Source organism: Salmo salar, unplaced genomic scaffold (genome assembly GCF_905237065.1).
Source record: "Salmo salar unplaced genomic scaffold, Ssal_v3.1, whole genome shotgun sequence".
Taxonomy (NCBI): domain Eukaryota; kingdom Metazoa; phylum Chordata; class Actinopteri; order Salmoniformes; family Salmonidae; genus Salmo; species Salmo salar.
This window is the reverse complement of record NW_025548571.1, coordinates 1-8,084: the sequence shown is the minus strand read 5'-3', so window position 1 is coordinate 8,084 and position 8,084 is coordinate 1.

The window sequence follows — 8,084 nt, the reverse complement described above, 5'->3', positions numbered from 1 at the left end:
AGGCCGAAGGTTAGACTTCTAAACCACCAGACAACTCAGCTTCCTGTAGGTGACTAAGTCTTAAAACTGTCAACTTCTCTGTTCTAAAGTTACCATGTTTGTTTCAGCAGAGGAGGAACACATTGTTGAGATGTGCCAACCGATCTGATAGAACGAATGACCAGCCGGCTTGGGTAGCAACCCTAGATTTGTGCCGGGACTATTATCTTGTGGAAGAAAGAAATAGTGTGAATAAATTCATCAAAATAAAGTTTTTAATGAAAATACGTAAATCATTATTTGAATATTTTGGTAATCCACTGTGTGAAGTGATAATGCCCTCGAAACCTAACACCCGTGCCAATATAACCCCAAAAATATACTGTGCTATATCTATTGAAACAGAGTAGACCTGATCTAGGACCAGTCCCGAGTATAACAGTGTAGACCTGATCTAGGACCAGTCTCTAGTGAAACAGAGTAGACCTGATCTAGGTCCAATCTCTAGTGAAACAGTGTAGATCTGATCTAGGACCAGTCTCTAGTGAAACAGAGTAGACCTGAGCTAGGACCAGTCTTTAGTGTAACAGTGTAGACCTGATCTAAAACCAGTCTTTAGTGTAACAATGTAGACCTGATCTAGGATCAGTCTCTAGTGTAACAGTGTAGACCTGATCTAAGACCAGTCTCTAGTGAAACGCTGTAGACCTGATCTAGGACCAGTCTCTAGGACAAGTCTCTACTTTAACAGTGTACCGTAAACCTACCTGAGAGGAGATGAAGTATAGCGATACAGACAGTCAACATGATTCTCTCCCTGTACTGTCTCCATCAATCCTGTCACAGTACCTTCACTACACCCTACACTACTCCTGTTACAGTACCTTCACTATGCCCTACACTACTCCTGTTACAGTACCTTCACTACACCCTACACTACTCCTGTTACAGTACCTTCACTACACCCTACACTACTCCTGTTACAGTACCTTCACTACACCCTACACTGCTCCTGTTACAGTATCTTCACTACACACTACACTACCCCTGTCACAGTACCTTCACTACACCCTACACTACTCCTGTTACAGTACCTTCACTACACCCTACACTACTCCTGTCATAGTACTTTCACTACTCCTGTTACAGTACCTTCACTACACCCTACACTACTCCTGTTACGGAACCTTCACTACACCCTACACTACTCCTGTTACAGTACCTTCACTACACCCTACACTTCTCCTGTCACAGTACCTTCACTACACCCTACACTACTCCTGTTACAGTACCTTCACTACACCCTACACTACTCCTGTTACAGTACCTTCACTACACCCTACACTACTCCTGTCACAGTACCTTCACTACTCCTGTTACAGTACCTTCACTACACCCTAGACTACTCCTGTTACAGTACCTTCACTACACCCTACACTACTCCTGTTACAGTACCTTCACTACACCCTACACTACTCCTGTTACAGTACCTTCACTACACCCTACACTTCTCCTGTCACAGTACCTTCACTACACCCTACACTACTCCTGTTACAGTACCTTCACTACACCCTACACTATTCCTGTTACAGTACCTTCACTACACCCTACACTACTCCTGTTACAGTACCTTCACTACACCCTACACTACTCCTGTTACAGTACTTTCACTACACCCTACACTACTCCTGTTACAGTACCTTCACTACACCCTACACTACTCCTGGCACAGTACTTTCACTACTCCTGTTACAGTACCTTCACTACACCCTACACTACTCCTGTTACAGTACCTTCACTACACCCTACACTACTCCTGTTACAGTACCTTCACTACACCCTACACTACTCCTGTTACAGTACCTTCACTACACCCTACTCTACTCCTGTTACAGTACCTTCACTACACCCTACACTACTCCTGTTACAGTACCTTCACTACACCCTACACTACTCCTGTTACAGTACCTTCACTACACCCTATACTACTCCTGTTACAGTACCTTCACTACACCCTACACTACTCCTGTCACAGTACCTTCACTACACCCTACACTACTCCTGTTACAGTACCTTCACTACACCCTACACTACTCCTGTTACATTACCTTCTCTGCTCTCTACACTACTCCTGTTACAGTACCTTCTCTGCCTCAAACCCTGTTACGGGGGCTGAGTCACTGGCTTACTGGTGCTCTTCCATGCTGTCCCTAAGAGGGGTGCTTCACTTGAGTGCGTTGAGTCACTGACGTGATCTTCCTGTCCGGGTTGGCGCCCCCCTCGGGTTCCTGCCGTTGGGGAGATCTTCGTGGGCTATATTCGGCCTTGTCTCAGGGTATTAAGTTGGTGGTTTGAAGATACCCCTCCAGTACTGTGGGGGCTGTGCTTTGGCAAAGTTGGTGGGTTTATATCCTGCCTGGTTGGCCCTGTCCGGGGGTATTGATGGGGCCACAGTGTCCCGACCCCTCCTGTCTCAGCCTTCAGAAATTATGCTGCAATAGTTTATGTGTCTGGGGGCTAAGGTCGGACCCTAAAGGCGGAGTTTGTTGACTCCACCCCTTTATCGAGAATCACTGTCAGTTTTGAGCAGGGCGTTCGGCGTTCGCCACCGGGCTCCTAAATTGTCCATCAAGTGAAACCTCTGCTCACCGTCAGTGAGAGAACAGGAGATTGAGAGAGAGAAAGAGACCAGCAGAGAGAGAGAGACAAAAAAAAGTAAAAGAGAAATTTGCTAAAAATAGAGGTCAGCGCATATAGTTAGAATGTGTCTCTTGTGATTGGTCGCCAGTGAGTGTATGTATCTTGTGATTGGTTGCCAGTGACTCAAGTGTCTATGGGTATGCTGCCTGTGGAGTAGATGGGAGGAGCCTCAGAGGAGCGGTGTGGATGATTGACAGTAGAGTAGGTGGGGCTTTGACCATAGTTCACAGTAGCATAGTCACATGATGAAGTGCCCTCTTTAGTAATGGCAGCGGTGGCCTCAATGGGGCAGCTGCCCTCTTTAGTGATGGTGGCAGTGGCTTCGTTGGGGCCACTGGGGTTCTTGTGGAAGTTGACGCTGGTGTAGTGGAGAGACTCAGAGTGGCTGGTGGGTAAGTTGACGGTGGCGTAGATGGTGGAGGTCACAGCGCCTGAGTCTGACCTTAGGGGGCTCTCCTTTATCTCTTCATAGTCACCGTCACCATGACAACCCTGGAGAGGAGGGAGGAGAGAAAAGGGGAGAGGAGATAATAGTATGACACTCACAAACACACTCAACACATCACTCAATGACATTACTCAATGACATTACTCAATGACATTACGCAATAACATCACTCGATGACATCACTCAATGACATCACTCAATGACGTCACTCAGACACAAAAACGAGCAAACAAAATACACTGACCCCTTCGTTGTTTCCTGTTTCTGGACTCACTCTGTGTGTTGAAGAGACAGATCCTGTGGAACACAACACACACACAACACTCAGAGAGAGAGAGAGAGAGGAAGGGAGAGAGAGGAAGGGAGAGAGAGAGGGAGAGAGAGAGGAAGGGAGAGAGAGAGGGAGAGATAGACAGGAAGAGAGAGAGGACGGAGGGAGGGAGAGAGAGAGAGTAGGAAAGAGAGAGAGAGAGAGAGATAGACAGGAAGTGAGAGAGAGGATGGAGGGAGGGAGAGAGAGAGAGTAGGAAAGAGAGAGAGAGAGAGAGAGAGAGAGAGAGAGAGAGAGAGAGAGATGTACTTCCACCAGAATACATCAGGGGTCAGACACTCCTCAGTGACTATTTATGCATCTCAACCAAGGACAAATTAAGACATGGCTATTATGCAAATAATTTATTCGAAAAGTAAATGGAAATATTTTGAAAAGGGAAACTTGCTCTCTTTTTATAGAACTGTGTGTGTGTGTGTGTGTGTGTGTGTGTGTGTGTGTGTGTGTGTGTGTGTGTGTGTGTGTGTGTGTGTGTGTGTGTGTGTGTGTGTGTGTGTGTGTGTGGAAAACTAGCCTCCCTGTGGACCTGGCATCTTTTCATTCCCTCCTCTCCACATTTTCTTCCTCTGTTTCTGCTGCTAAAGCCACTTTCTACCACTCTAAATTCCAAGCATCTGCCTCAAACCCTAGGAAGCTCTTTGCCACCTTCTCCTCCCAGAGTGCTAAGAGCCTTAGCGTGACCCTGGACAACACCCTGTCGTTCTCCACTAACATCAAGGCGGTGACCCGATCCTGTAGGTTCATGCTATACAACATTCGCAGAGTACAAACCTGCCTTACGACCCTGCCTCACACAGGAAGCGGCGCAGGTCCTAATCCAGGCACTTGTCATCTCCCGTCTGGATTACTGCAACTCGCTGTTGGCGGGGCTCCCTGCCTGCGCCATTAAACCCCTACAACTCATCCAGAACGCCACAGCCCGTCTGGTGTTCAACCTTCCCAAGTTCTCTCACGTCACCCCGCTCCTCCGCACACTCCACTGGCTTCCAGTTGAAGCTCGCATCCGCTACAAGACCATGGTGCTTGCCTACGGAGCTGTGAGGGGAACGGCACCTCCGTACCTTCAGGCTCTGATCAGTCCCTACACCCAAACAAGGGCACTGCGTTCATCCACCTCTGGCCTGCTCGCCTCCCTACCTCTGAGGAAGCACAGTTCCCGCTCAGCCCAGTCAAAACTGTTCGCTGCTCTGGCACCCCAATGGTGGAACAAGCTCCCTCACGACGCCTGGACAGCGGAGTCAATCACCACCTTCCGGAGACACCTGAAACCCCACCTCTTTAAGGAATACCTGGGATAGGATAAAGTAACCACTAACCTACCCTCATATCATAACACTACATACATACATGTCTACCACCAACCTACCCACATATCATAACACTACATACAGACATGTCTAACACTAACCTACCCTCATATCATAACACTAACCTACCGTCATATCATAACACTAACCTACCCTCATATCATAACACTACATACAGACATGTCTACCACTAACCTACCTTCATATCATAACACTACATACAGTCATGTCTACCACTAACCTACCCTCATATCATAACACTAACCTACCCTCATATCATAACACAACATACATACATGTCTACCACTAACCTACCCTCATATCATAACACTACATACAGACATGTCTAACACTAACCTACCGTCATATCATAACACTAACCTACCCTCATATCATAACACTACATACAGAAATGTCTACCACTAACCTACCATCATATCATAACACTACATACAGACATGTCTACCACTAACCTACCCTCATATCATAACACTACATACAGACATGTCTACCACTAACCTACCCTCATATCATAACACTACATACAGACATGTCTACCACTAACCTACCTTCATATCATAACACTACATACAGTCTGGTTTAACACTAACCTACCCTCATATCATAACACTAACCTACCCTCATATCATAACACTACATACAGACATGTCTACCACTAACCTACCCTCATATCATAACACTACATACAGACATGTCTACCACTAACCTACCCTCATATCATAACACTACATACAGACATGCCTACCACTAACCTACCCTCATATCATAACACTACATACAGACATGTCTACCACTAACCTACCCTCATATCATAACACTACATACAGACATGTCTACCACTAACCTACCCTCATATCATAACACTACATACAGACATGTCTACCACTAACCTACCCTCATATCATAACACTACATACAGACGTGTCTAACACTAACCTACCCTCATATCATAACACTACATACAGACATGTCTACCACTGACCTACCCTCATATCATAACACTAACCTACCCTCATATCATAACACTAACCTACCCTCATATCATAACACTACATACAGTCATGTCTACCACTAACCTACCCTCATATCATAACACTAACCTACCCTCATATCATAACACAACATACATACATGTCTACCACTAACCTACCCTCATATCATAACACTACATACAGACATGTCTAACACTAACCTACCCTCATATCATAACACTAACCTACCCTCATATCATAACACTACATACAGAAATGTCTACCACTAACCTACCATCATATCATAACACTACATACAGACATGTCTACCACTAACCTACCCTCATATCATAACACTACATACAGACATGTCTACCACTAACCTACCCTCATATCATAACACTACATACAGACATGTCTACCACTAACCTACCTTCATATCATAACACTACATACAGTCTGGTTTAACACTAACCTACCCTCATATCATAACACTAACCTACCCTCATATCATAACACTACATACAGACATGTCTACCACTAACCTACCCTCATATCATAACACTACATACAGACATGTCTACCACTAACCTACCCTCATATCATAACACTACATACAGACATGCCTACCACTAACCTACCCTCATATCATAACACTACATACAGACATGTCTACCACTAACCTACCCTCATATCATAACACTACATACAGACATGTCTACCACTAACCTACCCTCATATCATAACACTACATACAGACATGTCTACCACTAACCTACCCTCATATCATAACACTACATACAGACGTGTCTAACACTAACCTACCCTCATATCATAACACTACATACAGACATGTCTACCACTAACCTACCCTCATATCATAACACTAACCTACCCTCATATCATAACACTAACCTACCCTCATATCATAACACTACATACAGTCATGTCTACCACTAACCTACCCTCATATCATAACACTAACCTACCCTCATATCATAACACAACATACATACATGTCTACCACTAACCTACCCTCATATCATAACACTACATACAGACATGTCTAACACTAACCTACCCTCATATCATAACACTAACCTACCCTCATATCATAACACTACATACAGACATGTCTACCACTAACCTACCCTCATATCATAACACTACATACAGACATGTCTACCACTAACCTACCCTCATATCATAACACTACATACAGACATGTCTACCACTAACCTACCTTCATATCATAACACTACATACAGTCTGGTTTAACACTAACCTACCCTCATATCATAACACTAACCTACCCTCATATCATAACACTACATACAGACATGTCTACCACTAACCTACCCTCATATCATAACACTAACCTACCCTCATATCATAACACAACATACATACATGTCTACCACTAACCTACCCTCATATCATAACACTACATACAGACATGTCTAACACTAACCTACCCTCATATCATAACACTAACCTACCCTCATATCATAACACTACATACAGACATGTCTACCACTAACCTACCCTCATATCATAACACTACATACAGACATGTCTACCACTAACCTACCCTCATATCATAACACTACATACAGACATGTCTACCACTAACCTACCTTCATATCATAACACTACATACAGTCTGGTTTAACACTAACCTACCCTCATATCATAACACTAACCTACCCTCATATCATAACACTACATACAGACATGTCTACCACTAACCTACCCTCATATCATAACACTACATACAGACATGTCTACCACTAACCTACCCTCATATCATAACACTACATACAGACATGCCTACCACTAACCTACCCTCATATCATATCATAACACTAACCTACCCTCATATCATAACACTACATACAGACATGTCTAACACTAACCTACCCTCATATCATAACACTACATACAGACATGTCTAACACTAACCTACCCTCATATCATAACACTAACCTACCCTCATATCATATCATAACACTAACCTACCCTCATATCATAACACTACATACAGATATGTCTAACACTAACCTACCCTCATATCATAACACTACATACAGTCATGTCTACCACTAACCTACCCCTCATATCATAACACTACATACAGACATGTCTAACACTAACCTACCCTCATATCATAACACTAACCTACCCTCATATCATAACACTACATACAGACATGTCTACCACTAACCTACCATCATATCATAACACTACATACAGACATGTCTACCACTAACCTACCCTCATATCATAACACTACATACAGACATGTCTACCACTAACCTACCCTCATA